Source organism: Petaurus breviceps, unplaced genomic scaffold, assembly GCF_028583685.1.
Source record: "Petaurus breviceps papuanus isolate PSGF00001 unplaced genomic scaffold, PetGlider_PUasm1.0 90762, whole genome shotgun sequence".
In the NCBI taxonomy this organism is placed as follows: Eukaryota; Metazoa; Chordata; class Mammalia; order Diprotodontia; family Petauridae; genus Petaurus; species Petaurus breviceps.
The window spans coordinates 6,198,548-6,214,867 of record NW_027187339.1 but is presented as its reverse complement, the minus strand read 5'-3'; the positions used below and the strand labels follow the sequence as shown (position 1 = coordinate 6,214,867).

The window sequence follows — 16,320 nt, the reverse complement described above, 5'->3', positions numbered from 1 at the left end:
AAGGGGAAGGGGAGGAAAGGGGAAGGGAAAGGGAAGGGAAGGGGAAGGGAAAGGGAAATGGAAGGGGAAGGAAGGGGAAAGGAAGGGGAAGGGAAAGGGAAGGGAAGGGGAAGAAAAGGAAAGGAAAGGAAAGGAAAGGAAAGGAAAGGAAAGGAAAGGAAAGGGAAAGAAAGGAAAGGAAAGGGAAAGAAAAGAAAAGGAAAAGAAAAAAGAAAAGAGGAGAGAAAAAAAAGAGAAAAATCTGGTACATACTCTCCCACCAGTACACACAAGGTCAGTGAAGAAAGTGGGCACAAAATTAAAATACAATGTTGCTGAGACCCAAGTGCATGGTACATACGCAGCAAGGGGATATACTCACAAATCTTGGTTAAAATCATTTCTTGAGTACAGAGTGGGTATTTTTCTTTGTTTCAAGTGGTTACACTGCTTGAAGTCACTTTCTCCCCCAAGTAACTCTCTTTCTGTACCCATTCTTGTTCATGTTTGTTCAAGTTTATCCATATTTGTCCTTTGGCTGCATCATTACTAATTGGTCCAGTCTGTTTAATAGGAGGGTAATTGGTGGTGAGACTCTACCTCTGGAGTGACTAATAGTTCTTTTTATACACAGGCTCAGAAATGTGTTTAATTTTTTCAACCAGTAATAAGATATCTCTTGCATGGCACCATCATTTTTATCCAATAGTCAAAACACTATATAATCCTGAAATCAATCTGAAATTCATTCAAGTATATTCATGCCTAGTTTAAATTTTCTATTGCTTAATTCAGTCAAGGTGTCTAGGCTCTCTGCGATTAATTGGGGGTGAAAGTAGAACCCTACCCTTGCACGAATACATCCTCTATTCAGCATTTTATCTCCAAAGCTATTTTGCTTTTCTTCGGTGCCTTCTGAACCTCCTTCTAATCTCTTCCGGGCATGTTCTTCTGGGTGCATGGCATGAGCATAACTAGTCTCCCTTTATCTCCTGGAGAAACAACAACTACTGAAAACAAAAAATATTTGTCCTTGTAAAAAGTTAACATGAGCAAGACCAAATCCACAATTGATCGTGTCCGTGTTTCATTATGAATCTTGAGTTGCCAACATCTCCGTCAAGAGCTTGGAAGAATGTTTAATCATCATTTCTCTGGAGTCAGGGTTGGTCATTGCTGTGATTAGAGTTCTTTGGTTTTTCCAAGCTGTTTTGGTTTAAACTGTTGCAGTTATTAGGTAAATTGTTTTCCTGGTTCTCTTTACTTCCCTCTGCATCAGTTCATATAAATCTTCCTGGGTTTCTTTGAATTTGTTCTTTTTTATCATTTTTGATCACCCAATAACATTCCATTACTCTTATATACTGTGATTGGTGAAATTCATTTCAATATTCATTTGTGTATTTGAGAACTATTGACTGTCAGTAGTATCTTTATCTTTTTCTTTTAATCACCAGTGATTAACATAGTGCCTAGCATAGAGTAAACAATGAATAAACACTTGACTTGACCTGACCAGTTGTTTCTTTGCAGCCAAATCCTTCCTGGAAAAACATAAGGGAGCATTGGTCCACACAAAATTCATTGTAAATGACCTCCTAAGTGACCCCGCTGGAGACACAAATCAGTGCCACACCACCCTGAAGCAATGAGGTCATTCTATGTAGCTCAGCTTGTGTAAGGGCCATCTATAGGTCAGCCCCACAGTCTTCCTGGTGTGTGAGTCATATGTTTTTCCCTCTGGGTCAGAACCTTAGGCACTGGTCCAGTAGAAAGACAGTTGCTCTTTTGAGAAATCACTCATAGCAGGTAGCGACTCCAATGATCCTTATGTGTCTGTGGGTGGCAAGAGGGAGTTGGGGGCCCTGTCTGACCTTGTCTGTCAGGCCACTGCAGTCATTCTCTGTTTATGAGAACTAGAACTAACCTTGGATTAAACATGGTACAGTAGAAAGCATACCATATTTGGACTCTGAGGACTGGGCTATGTATCTCTCATTTGTCACTACCTGTGTGACCTCGGGCAAGTCACTTAAAACTTTGTGAGACTCAGTTTCCTCATCTATGAAATGGGCAGGGGCTAAACTTTAAATAGATGCTTAATAAGTATTAAGTAGATGCTTAATAAATATTTGTTGTTTGATGAAGGGGGCTGGAGTAGGTTTATAGATTTAGAACTACAAGAGACCTCAGAAATCTTCTAGCCTAAACCGCTCATTTTATAGATACATAAGCTAAGAACCAGACAGGGGTAACTAGGTAGCACAGTGGATAGAGCACTAGCACAGAAGTCAGGAATACCTGAGTTAAAATTTGACCTCAGGCAATTGTTAACTATGTGACCCTGGGTGAGTCACTTTACCTCAGTCTCCCTCAGTGTCCTCATCTGTCTACTGGGGTTAATGAGGGCACTAATTAGATAATATTTGTAGCCCAATGTCTAGAGTATGAGACACAATAAATGTGTGTTTCCTTCCTTCCTCTGTGTCTATAAAACACACAGATTTTAAGTGGAAAAGCCAGGAATTGAAGCCTGGTCTTCTGATTCTACACCTGTCACTCCTCTCACTGCACCACACTGACCAGGTGACCACTAAGATCCCTTGCTGTCCAATGTCTCTTAACCTCTATCTGAGGATATGCAATTCTGAGGTCCTACCTGTTTCTAATACTGAGAGAGAGCTACTGGGTAAGAGAAAGCTTTGGGAAATGGGAGAAGTGACAGTAGCCCCCAAAGTGCCAGAAATCCCACTCCCTGGGAGGATTAAATGCAGACATCAGTGAGATCAGATAGCAGGCCTGTCAGGCCGACACATTCAGAGAACTGTCAGCCCCATCACTGCGCATCCTTGGCCGCAGGTGATGAAGCTTCCTCACCAAAGCCCTGCATCCTGAGATTATACTTCAGCACAACAGAATCCTTGAACTTGAGCTGAACCCTTTTCAGGAGCCATGCACAGAGAGAAGAAACTGCATTGGCATCGATTCTCCTAACAGTCATTCCATTCTCTTTAGAGCAATAGATTGTACATTCTTGACACCAGGACGAGGGAGCAGAGCGGGCTCTCTCTTCCCTTCTCCTCTATGTAAATAAAGCATCCTGCTAGGATATTTATTGGACTGCAGAAAAGATGCAGGGAAATTTAGCTTTCAAGAAGACCGATAAAAAAAAAAAAAACCAGAAAAGCTTATTCACTACAAATCTCTTATTTATTGTCTCACAATGCTCTGTTGGCTTGCCCCCCCCCCAGACTCCACCCCCCATTCACATATCTATCATTTTTTGTCCTCCTCTGATTAGTACAGAAAGTGCTGAGCTGATGAATAGCTGTCTACATTTCCTCTCTGCCTCTTGTTTCAACAGCCGGTGAACAGACCAATGGATTTTCTCAAGATGGCGCTGATGGTGATGAAGTCTGCAAGATTAATTTCTCCACACTAAACTTATTTGGATTAATACTTCCTTGTCGATAACATACAGAAGCTAGCACATCTTTTAGAATAAAGGCAGATGTTCCTCCAGCCCAGAGGGGCCTGAAACCATCTTGAAAGTTTCAATAATCTGCCAGTGGTCAGCAGGCGGCCTGAGCAGTGGGTCAGAGGTCATGGGGTCACAGACTGAAAGGGAGAGGGGATCTTCCAGATGAGGACCTTAAACAGATTAGGAAACTGAGGCACAGAATCACAGGGGTTTTATGAAGACTGAATAATATATGTGATGTACTTTTCAAACCTCGAAGTGCTACAGAAATAAAAGATATCGTTATTATATAGTATGCAAAATATAATAATAAAATAACAATAACAATGATAATAATGTTATATACCTGAGGTAACACAGGCAGGATTAGTAATAGAAAAGGCAGGATTGAAACCTAGGTCCTTTAGGACCACCCTAGTCTGCTTTGCTTTGTACCACACTAAAGGGGGTGGGAATGGGGGAAAGGATGGTCTTGGTAGACAAGCAGTCATACTCCTTCAAGTATGTTCTAACATATGACGCAGATAGTATTGGACTTGGAGTCAGGAAGACCTGAGTTTGAATCCTGCCTCAAACACTTACTATGTGACCTTCTGTAAGTCACTTAACCTCTGCCTCAACTAACCCATCTCCAAAATGGGATTAACAACAGAACCTGAGATAATTTGTACAAAGTACTTTGCAATCCTTAAAGTGTTATATAAATGTCAGCTACTATATAAGCTTTGGGTCATTTTTAGTGTCACCTTTAATTTTTACTTTCTCCTCATGTGACTGTCTCTCCACATCACCACCTGGTCCCTACTAGTAAGGAAGACTGGGGTACTAAGCATTGGGACTCAGGGTGATCACCCAAATTTGCTGTACACTAGAGTAGAACGTGGTTCTAGCCCTTCCCACACCTCTAGCATACAGCTAACATCAGGAATAAATGGAACCCACCCTAAATAACTGAGAAATTCAGTCCTACTGTAAATGTATTCAGATCTTGTTAAAATTCTCCTTTGCCCAGAGCTTGGTTTCTTTCAAGCTCTGCCATATGGTTTTTAGGACCTAGACCTCTGAGTTGGCATTGCCTTCATGTTTGGATTAATCCGAGGAAATCAAGACTCCATTTATAGAAGATAATTCTAGGAGTAAAAGAATAACCATAACAATAACCTCACCCGAGGTACAGAGAGAGCTTCAGACTTTCTAAAGCATGTGGGGTGTGTGTGTGTATTGTTGCTTGTCCTTTGTTCTTGAAGAGGATCATGAAAGCTGTGAGGTGTTGCTGTGACATGCAAGTGAGGCGGGGTGGGGCTGTGCAAAGTCACCAGCCTCACTTTCTCCTCTGGAGCCATCTGGGTCCAGTGGTCAGACAACTGGAGATGGCCCAAGATTCAGTGCAAGACCTTGGCCTTTTCTGGCTAAAATCTTTAATAGGTCTCAGGTTAACTGAAGAAAGGCCTCTTCAGTGATTAAGGCTTAATAAGAACACACACACACATACACACGTACATACATACACATGTTACTACATATATATATATATATATATTCTCTCTCCTTCCCTCCCTCCCTCTCTCTCCCCATCTCTCTCTGTGATTCTGAGATTCTACACACACACACACACACACACACACACACACGTTTCAATTGACCCTCTGAGTTTGTAATGTTTTTTTTATAGATAGAGAAATAGACATCTATACGTAAATCTACAGATGTCTGGTGTCACTTATGAACATTTTAATTTTGGGGCAAAGCCTGAAATACAAAGGAAAGGCTATCTGAGATGGTTTGGAGAGCAGGGCTGATGCCTCTTGATATCTCATAGGATGTGTAAGTGCTGACTCAGGCGAGGTGGTCTCACTTGTGCCAGATCCAAATTCATGTCATACTGAGACACAAAATGCCCAGAAGGAAAGGCCTTCCAAATGGTCAGGCCAGTGCAGGGCACAACAGGGCAATGAGCTCAGTTGTCTGGGATGTTAATTTCTACACTGTGGCCTAGAATCCCATTTTCATCTTGGGTTTGATTCTTTCACAAGCCAGTCACTACTTCTGATGTTTTTACTCCAGGTCCTAATCATTCAGACTAATCTAGAAGCTAATTTTCATTTTATCCTGATCACATCTCTAGCAATACCTCAAAATCTCAGGCTCCGAGAGCCGGGAGGGATGTCTGAGGTCGTCCAGCCCCACCAGGAGCTGGACAAGACGTCCCTCTGCAACATACAGAGCATTTGTTTGAAGACCTCCACTGAAGGGAGTTTCACTGGTTCCCAAAACAATTCACTCCACTTTTGGATGACTCTCATTGGTATGAAGATTCTTCTTTTTTTTAACCTCCATCTCCCCACTGTTTCTGTTCTCTATGGCCAAGCAGAACTAGTCTAATGTCTGCTTCACTTGAGAAGCCCTTAAAGATGTGCAGACAGGCATCATGTCTACCTCTAAGTCTTCTCTTCCATCAGACTGAACAGATCAGTTTTTTCAATAGGTTTTTGTAGATCTCAAGGCCCTTAGCCATCCTCACTGCCCTTCCATGCTTGTTTCGCAGTCTATCAATGTCCTTTTGCTTTTTTTAAAGTTAAATTTCCTTTCCAAACAAAAATCCACCTTCTTTCCCTCTTCTCCACCAACTGGGAAAGAAAAACAAAGCAAAACAAAACTCCTTTTACAAACGTGTGCAGTGAAACAAAACAAATTCTCCCACTGGTCACGTCACACATACAAACGTACACATACACAGATAGATAGATAGATAGATAGATATACACACATGCATACATACACATATATGGTGACAGATTGAAACATATATACATATTTATGTGTTTATATATACACACATGATGTATACATGTGTTTTATTTATGTATCATTTCATGTACATATTTCTTACACATAGATATATGCATAAATATAATCATATATGATGTCAGATTGAAATACATACATATTTACATGTTTGTATATGCATATATTATATATAAATATATATGCATGCATGTGTATATATGTATATGTGTGTATATATGTGTGTGTATGTGTATATAGAGAGAGATGTAGATGTAAAACATATACCCTCTGAGTCCACAATGTCCTTCTAAAAAGATGGCACCCAGCTCTAAATGGCTAGGCAACTAGATGTCATGGAGGACTGAGTGCAGGGCATGCAGTCAGGAAGATGTAAGGGTTATGGGATTTAAAGATCTTCCATGCCCCATTGGACTTGATGACGTAGCAGGAAGGGGTGGAGCAAGAGGAAGCGGAAGCCAAGCTAGAGATCCTGCGGTAGCTAGCAGTGGTAGCTAGCAGTGGCAGTGACAGCGGCAGCAGCAGCAGAGGCAGTGGCAGCGGCAGTGGCAGCGCGAAGCCCTTTTTGAGTCAGCCAGAATTTCTGCTAAGGACTCCTGCTGAGGACTGCCAGGGGCCGGAGCTGCTGGGAGCGTGCTTCCGGGACTCTGGGTGGTTGCTGTGAGTGGGGAGAGAAGGACCTTTGCCTGAGGTAGCCTGTTCTGTTTTAAAGGCTTGAGAATGTGGGTGCTTTCTACTTTATCTACCTGTGCCAATTTCATAACTACTCTAATGGCTTTCACTTTCTGGTTTGGGGACTCAGTCTTTTGGTATCTTAATAAATTTTCTAGCTTATTCCCCCATATGGCAAGCATGATGTATTTTGTGATGGATAATTATATCAGCATATCTGTAATTTCCATAGGCATTGTGAATATGGCATTGCTGATACAGAAGACCACAGTTTAAATGCAGCCTAAGACACTAGCCGCATGATTCGAGGGAAGTCATTTAAACCTTTGTCTGCCTCAGTTTCCTCAGTTGTAAAATGGAGATCACAATAGCACCAACATCCCAGGGGTGTTGTAAGAATCAAAGAAGATATTTGTTGAGTGCTTATCACAGTTCCTAGCACAGAGGGGGCACTTAATAAATGCTTGTTTCTTTGTTTCCTAAACAAAATATTCCAGATGTGAGCACGACAGAGTACAGCAGAGCTCTCATCTCCTTCATTTTGGCTACTGTCATGCAGTCATTTCAGTTGTGTCCCACTTTTCATGACCACATTTGGGCTTTTCTTGGCAAAGATACTGGAGGGTTTGGCCATTTCCTTTTCTAGCTCATTTTACAGATTGAAGAAACTGAGACAAACACTTAGGTCACTTGCCCAGGGTCACACAGCTAGTAAATGTATCTGAGGCTGTATTTGAACTTAGGTCCTCCTGACTCCTGGACCAGTGCACTATCTACTCTGCCATCTAGTTGGCTCCTATACCTTTCAATGCAGCCAAATAAGGTGATTGGGTTTTTTTCGGCTCCCATATCAATATGATGACTTATAGTGAATTTGACATTCACTAAAACCCCCAGATGTTTTCAAAATGAACTACTTTCTAGCCCCTATTCTCTCATCATCCAAAGTTAATTTTTTTTAATCACTCTTTGGTCTTGAAGATTTGGCCCAATCACACTGAGTATGCTTCATCTTGGGCTTCAAATGACACCAGGGATGGCTCTGATTCCTAGACAGCCACAGCTTCTCCTTTGGGAACCCTTTCTTGGCTCCAGAGATCTCCCAAGAAATGTGCCACTACTCCTAGTTAGTGGGAAATGAAGCCTCCCCTCATTTCTAATTTAGCCTTCCCAGCCTGGCCCTCCACAGAGAGCATAAAGATGATATTTTAGCCCTAAAGCTGGAGAAAGTATCAACATCAGGAGAAGCCCACTGGGATAACTTCAAATAGCTTCCCCTGGACCTCTGGGTCGGATCTTCCCAGAACTGCTCATTTTCTCCAGTTGAGCCCCATTGAGTGGTCGGTTTATACATAGGCAGATTAGATCTCTTCCTGTGCAGTATGATTTGAAGGGCCTCAGAGAAACCCCTCCTCCTTCCAAATAGTGATAATAGAAATTATTCTATTAGAAACTCAGGCCTTTGAGTTGAGCCTTGTCAGCTCCTTAAGGTACTCTTTCAAAATGTAAATCTCCCAGGGGAGGTGACGCATTAAGTCCCTAATACAGCATGAAGGAATTTATTAGCTCCTTTTCCTTCCTGACAAGAAGGCCCAGAGCCGCAGAAGGCACTGGGCACCTCTGGGCCAAGGGGGCATTGAAAGGTAATTTGCAATATCCCAAAGACAAATTTTGCTGACTTCACCATTTTGCTGACATCTGCCTCTAGCTTTGAGAGAAATGGTCTAGCCCTATCCGGAGAGCCCATCCTCTTGGTAACAGAGGGAAATTAGAAGCTTCTCAAAAAATGTTTCCCATTTCTGGTATAACTACAAGAGCCCTTTTAGATGACTTGATATCTATGCCATGGCGGGAGTCAGAATAGGAGGGAATCTACCAAGGAAAAGAGAAATAAAGATTTATAAAAGCAGCATATTCCTTTTTTCTAGTCCTCCAGGATCCAGGCAGATCAGAACTCCTCCTGTTCTCCCTTCCCCTCTCCCACTCTTTCTCCCCCTTTCCCACCACCATTCTGCACCTGGATAGTATATTGCAAAGAGTTCTAGACCTAGAGTCAGCATTTAATGGATGGCTTCATGAGCCGATGGGACTGGAAGAAAATTAATAACCTGGTGGCCAGCCGACTGGTGATGGATCCTTATGAACTTGGGCCGGTCCTCAGAGGACAGACATATAGTCTTTTGCCAGGCCCATACTCAGAGCCCCTTTAGCCTTCCAGAGCATATGCCCTCCCCTCCAGAGTCTAAGAAGCTAGAGTTAACTCCATAGCACAATAAGGAATTGGAAGGGCATTTTCCTCCAGTTTATTCACTGAACGTTAGATTGGAAAGGAGCCCCACGAGGAAGGTTTTTAAAAGTCCTGCTCTTACAAGGTACCTATAAAACTGGTGCAGCAGGTAAATTGTTGTGTGAAGCAATGCCAACACTATCACCCCCCACCAAAAAAAAATGAGGGTTTTGTAAAGTTCCAGCTTCTAAGTTCACTGGGTCACTTAAACCTGGCTAATCAAATGAGAAACAGAGGTAACCTGGTAAAGGGAGAAGAATACTGTAGCTGGTGGGCTGAGGACCTAGGTTCAAATCCTGACTTTCAGACTCGTTAGCTTTGTGGCACTCATAAAATCATTTAACTTCCCGAGGCCCCAGTGCCCTTTTCCAGAAAACAAAGGTTGACAACTTCAGGTAACTTCTTCACTTAAATCCAATTCATGTGCAAGTCAAGACATCACCCTGTGATGTCATTGGTCCTCGTTGGAAAGGAAGGATGAAGAACAGCAATCCAATGACAATGTGTTATAATGGAAAGAACTCTGGATTAAGAGTCCTGAGGTTTGAGTTCTAAGTCCCAGATCCACTTTTAGGTCTCTGTATGACCTTGGGTAAATCACTTCCCCTATGTGGTCTGTTTCCTCAATTCAACCAAAGAAAGGAGGTCCTGTGGTCAGAGCTTGGGAATCCAAGTGGAGAGAAGTTCACAGACTTTAGAACTCGAATGGACCAGAGGCCATCTGGTTCAACTCATTAATTTTATCCATGAGAAAAGGGAGAAGCCCAGGTAGGTTCTGAGGGGCCCCAGGTCATACAAGTAGGGAATCCCCAGACCAAGGATTGAATTTAGGTCCTTTGACTGCAAATCCAATGTTCTTTCCAGTTCCCCAGTTGAATTTGCTTAGATATCCTAAGACTGATTTTGTTTTATCTTATTTAAGCCAACAATAATTTATTAAGTACCTACTTTGTGTGAGGCATTTTACTAGGTACTGGGGATCCAAAAATAAAATACAGAAGCCTCTATAAACCCTCAGAAAGCTTAAGATCTACTGCAGGGGCAAGGGTGGGGAACGGAGATAATATGTGCACAGAAAAGCATAAGGTCACATAAAATGTGTTAGAGAAAAGGGGTATTCTTTAAAATGGAAGAAAATGAAAAAAGAATCCTAGAGCAGTGTTGAAATTAAATAATTCATCTGTGCATCTGTTTTACAGTCAGGTTACCAGAGAACAGAGTCGGGTTAAATGGAATACATATAAATAAAAGGAATTTTAAAGCTTGAAAAGACTTTAAAATCCACCTAATCCAACCCTCTCATTTTATAGATAAGGAAAGATGGGTAGCTAACTAGTGCGGTGGATAGAGTGTTGGGCTGGGAGCCAGAAAGACCGAAATTCAAATCTGACCTCATATGCTCCAGATACTTTCTAGCTGTGTAACCCTGGGCAAATTGCTTAACTCCATTTGCCTCGGTTTCCTCATCTGTAAAACAAGTTAGAGAAGGAAATGGCAAATTACTCTAGCATCTTTGCCAAGAAAACACCAAAAGGGGTTACAGAGAGGCAGACAGAACTGAAGAAAAAAAAAACAATTCAAAGATAAGGAAGCAGACCCAGTGAGGACAATATCTTGCCAGTGGCACTGACTGGCAACTCCCAGTGGCACCAATTCTCAGAAATCTTTGGGAGAAAAAAAGCCAAAGAAGGCATGTGAAAAGTGAATCCTAAACACTGTCTTGTCTTTGTGGTGGGGTCCCTCAGAAAATGTATCTAAGTTGTTGGATCATAGAAAGCCAAAAGGTAAAAAGAGCTTCATTCACTGGCCCTCCAAGAATGCATTTTATACATTTCTGTGGTACTAGTTCATTACCAGGAATTTTAGCATAATGTGTCCCATTTCTGGGTGAAAGAGTTTGGGTTTTTGTTTTGTTTTTTCAAATGGGGCTTTAAGGGAATCAAATATTATTCAAGTAATAGCTTAAAATACTACTAAGGCTCATGAAGCCTACCGCATGAGCACAGAATGGAGGAGAGTAATCTTACTAGGGCACGGGAGAAAAGGTCTTTGGGCTTTTCATTGATTGCCAACTCAGCTACAGCCATCAGTGTGATGAGGCTGCCAAACCAAGGCAAGTGAGCACTGATGCTACATCACGGCATAGGTTTTAGTCTGGCTGTGCTCTGCTCTGGGTAGATGACTTCTAGAGAAAGTATGATGCTCAGCTTTGGACCTTCCACATTAGGAAGAGCATCAATTAACATTGCAGGGGGCAGCTAGGTGGCGCAGTGAATAGGACACTGGCCCTGGAGTCAGGAGGACCTGGGTTCAAGTCTGGCCTCAGACACTTAACACAAAAACTAGCCGTGTGACCTTGGGCAAGTCACTTAACCCCAACTGCCCTCCCCAAAAAAAGGGCAAAAATAAATAAATAATTGAAAAAAAAACATTGCAGGATCATGAAATCTGGAGCTGGAAGGGGTCTTAGAGGTCATCAATAACTTACCCAAGACCACAAAGGCAGCAAACAGCGAAACTGGACATTGAATCCAAGCCCTCAGTACTAATCCAGGATGTTTCAGGCTGTCATTTGAGGTAGCCAGGGAGTATAGCAAATAGAGTCCTGAACCTGGAGTCAGGAAGACCCGAGTTCAAATGCAGCCTTAGACACTAATTAGTTATGCTAGTCTCTATTTGTTTCAGTTTCCTCAACTGTAAAATGGTGATAATAATAGCACCTATGTTGTGGGAATTAAATGAGATATTTATAAAGAGATTAGCAAAGTTCCTGGTACATAGTAGGTGCTATATAAATACTTATTCCTTTCCCATTCACCTTCCCCCATGTGCAGAAGAGAAAGACAAGGATGGTGAGATAATTTAAATGTAAGCAGTTGAGGGAAGAGACTGTATATAGGCACCCTTGCATTGGGTCTGGCAAATAGTAGGTGCTTTTAAAAATGCTTGTTAAATTCAATTGAATGTGTACTTTTCATTTTTGAGCAGTGTGGAGCACAGGGACCTGGGGGTAAGGCATCTTAGATTTATTTTCAGTTCCTGCCACTAAGGTATTTTTTTCTTTCTTTTTAAATATAGTCTTTATTGGTATTCTTTTAAAATTTCAAATCACTCTCACTTCCCCCATAAAACCCTCATTGTACAAATAATACAGTTAAGCAAATCCAATCAATACATTGCCCTGACTTTTCAATTTTTTGAAGGAAAAAATGGAACTGATATCTTTTTTTTCTTTAGATCATATTCATTTCCAAATGTATTCTTTCCCCAGCTGCCTAAAGAGTCACTGCTTACAACAAAAAGATAGGGGGAAAAATACAGTTCAGAAAAACTAATCAACACATAAAAGGTCTGACAGCTTATGCAATGTTCCGCACCCTTAGCCCCCTACCTCTGCAAAGCAATAAGAGATACATTTTCTCACCCTTTCTTCCTGGACAAACATAGTTGCAATAGTTACACACTATTCAGTTAAGGTAAGGTTTTTTGTTTGATTGTTTTATTTTGTAGTCAGTTTGATTTCTGTTGTTGGAGTTATTATGTGTATTGTTTGCTTGGTTTTTCATTTTGCATTCATTCATACATCTTCCCATGCTTCTCTGAATCCTTCATATCCATAATTTAAAACAGTACAGCACGTGTACCATGATTTATTTAACCATTCCCCAACTGATGAGTAGTGATTTTTATTCTTTATTCTTTGCTCCTGCAAAAAGCACTGCTATCAATATTTTGCCTCATATAACTGGTATTTATATAGCTTTTTAAGGCTTGCAAAGCATTTTACATATATTATTTCATTTGATCCTCACAACCCTGTGAAGAAGGTACTATTATTATCACCTTTCACAAATGAGGAAACTGAGGCTGAGAGATTGCTACTTGTCCATCCAATAAGCATCAAAGGCAGGAATGAAACTCAGTTCTTCTTGACTTCAAGTTGAGCACTATACCGATTGCTTGCCTTCTAATAGGAACTCCCCATTTGACATTGACTTTTCCCCCCTTTTTCAAAACATGTATAATTTTTGTCTGAAAATCTTCCTAGAAAATTACAGATTGCAATGGTTTAGCAATCAGTGGCATACTCTTGTTTGCTAAGGAAACTTGCTTTTCTCTGAGCAAGAGAAACTTTAGGATGACTTCACTTTTCTTTTTGAACTTTCCTCCTGGGAAACTCTTTTCACCTCCTAGATTCTACCCTCTGGCAGCATAAACCATTTTGTCCCTCTCCTGTATCATTTTAGGAATTCTGTTCTTTTTTATCTACTGTGAGAACTCAAGACCTCATCCCATGATATCATTGGTCCTCTTCAAAAATGAAGGATGCACAACTGTATGAATTGCTTTTTCCAAGCAATTATAATTCATAAGCATTTATTAAGTACCAGCTGTGTACCAGGCACTATGCTAAGCGATGGGGATACAAAAAGATGCAAAAAAGTCCCTGCCCTCAAGAAGCTTATATTCTAATGGGGGAGACAATATACAAACAAATATATACAGAAAAAGCTGTATACCGGATAAATTGGACATAAATAAGAGGGGGAAGAGACTAGAGTTAAAAGAATTAGGGAAGGCTCCCAGTAAAAGATGGGATTTTAGTAGGGACTTAAAAGGAAGCCAGGGAGGTCAGTAGATGGCACAGGGAAAGGAGAGCATTCCAGGAAGGGGGGACAGCCAGAAAGAATTCCTGGAGCTGAGAAATGGAAGTCTTGTTCTTCTTTCATTAGATAGCACCTTGTGGCCTAGGGTGCAGGCTAACATTTGAGGATGTCTCTAACATTTCATTATTTTGCTTCTGAATAGCAAGTAGGCAGGCATTTACTGCTGTTAGGAGCACCCACACCCTGGTCTATAGCTCCCTTATGGACATTCAGAGGCAGTGCAGGCAGCACGTGTATCCAGCTCTAAAGAGCCCAGGCTGGCCATCAGGGCTTTCCCCACTGTGCTCGCCCTCAATCACCTTCTCACTGAGCATGTCCGTGCCAAAAGTGTTAAGTAGCCTGGGGCCAGCTGCAGGCCAGTGCAGGGAGCTGGAGAATAATTTGTTAGGCCATCCTTCACACTGTAATTTGGCGATTCATGAGCGTGGGCCTCCTCCAGAGGTGCATAAGCTATATGGTAGATGATATCTCTGTTGGTGACTCATTCTATCATTCTGTATTTTCAGGTGTTAAACTTATTTCTATCTTGAATTACTAAGCATTTCCACACCTAATAATTCATATTTCCCTCTATCCTTCTCTAGAATTCCACATGGTATCTCTTGAATGAGGCTTTGTGTGACCCTGATCAAGACACAACATCCTGTGTAACTGTCAGGCTTTTGTTTCCTCCTCTGTAAAATAAGGGGGTCGAATTGGGTGATCTCAAAAGCCTCTTTGAGCACTAAGTGTAAGACTCTATGATCCTTGTTCTTGATAACTTTAACTAACCCCAGAAAACTTGATCAGATTACCCTCCAGTATCCATACCACCCACATAGAGGATGTGGAAACCCCACTGTAGCCAGGCCCTTACTGGGTGTATGATCACAGCAAGCAGGGCATGAACCAGGGCTGCAGCATGGGGCACCCAGGGGGCTAGCATAAGGTAGGGGGCTCGACAGTGACTACTGATGGCATCTAGTGGAAGAGCAGTGGAATCTTGGACTTGAAGTCAGAAAGATCTGAGTTTGAATCTAGTCACAGATGCTTCTTAGCTGTGTGACCTTGGATGAGTCCATTAACTTTTCTCAGTCTCAGTTTCCTCATCTGTAAAATTGGAGTAAAAATGGCATCTACCTCACAGGACTAGTACCAGGATTAAATGAGTATTATTTATAAAATTCTTTTAAAAATCTTAAAGCCCTATGTAAATAAATGTTAGCTATTACTATTATTGTTGCTACTACTAATAATAAGAGAAAAAAATCCCCAGGCAGGATCAAACTCTTGGTCTAAGTGACTATGATTTGAATAACCAATTAGGAAAAACAGAAGCCAAGACTCCAGCCTTTCCTAGACCTCAATTTCCTTTAACCCACCCCCAACACCCTTAATGGCCAGCCACTAACTTTCAAAGAGATGTCAATGTCCTGATTTCCTAACATTGGTTCTGCCCCTTGACCAGCTAAGTGATACTGAACAAGTCATGGGATCATAGAATTATTATTCTATGAATGAATAACTAAAGTGAACACTGAGATCAGGGATTTTTTTTTACCTGGGGTTTGTAGTTTTTTTTTCTTTTTTATAGTTTTATAACTATTTCAACACAATTATATAATTCATAATCTTATTTTGTTTTATGCATTTAAAGACATTATTCCAAGAAAGGGTCCCTTGAGTTTACCAGACACTGCCAAAGGGGTCGACACACAAAAAAGGGTTTAAGAAACCCTGCCCAAGATACATTTCTTCATTTTTTCAGATGAGGAAACTGAGGCCCAGAGAGGGGAAATGTCCAAAGTGACACAGGTAGAAAGTTAGCAGAGTCACAGAGTGAACCAAGGTCTTTTAATAGCTAATCCTATTAGCTCTCAACACTATAATGTTTAGGTCATACTGACAGAGTGCCTTCTTCTCTCTGGGACTCAGTCTTTTTACCTGTAAAATGAGGCAATTGGTCAGGTTATCTCTAAGGTGCCTTCCCTTCAAACCTCTTTGAGTCTATCTAACCTCTGTTTGACTCTCTCTACATCCAGTTGAATAAAACTTCCACATAAAAGTGTAGCTGTTAGAGTCAGCTGTTGGTGCTAAAGCCAACATCCGAATCAAGAATTTTCTTGAAGCTTTAATAAGCTCATGCTATAAAGAAAAATAGAAATTAAAATATGAAACCACTGGGTGCACTACATTCTCCTTAATGAAATGCCCACTAAAGGCAGACCCACAGTTCAAGGACTTTATAAAAACTTATAATAACTTAACAGTAATAAGCTAATAGTCAAATGGAATTATTAACAGGAATGAGGCCATTTAAGCAAAGTGTGATGGCCTTGTGTCATGGAATTTCTGAATATTAAACCCACTGAGTTACTATAAGCTAATAGCAATTAGCTTCTGATATAATGGCTAGCTATTGTCCTAATGGGATTGGAATTGATCATTTA

General features: G+C 41.1%; 1 long non-coding RNA gene across 1 annotated transcript in view; it reads right to left on the bottom strand.

Annotated features, from left to right (window-relative positions):
- Positions 1 to 16,320, bottom strand: part of LOC138146477 (uncharacterized) — a 260,767-nt gene that overhangs the window by 223,690 nt on the left and 20,757 nt on the right. The window lies entirely within an intron of this gene.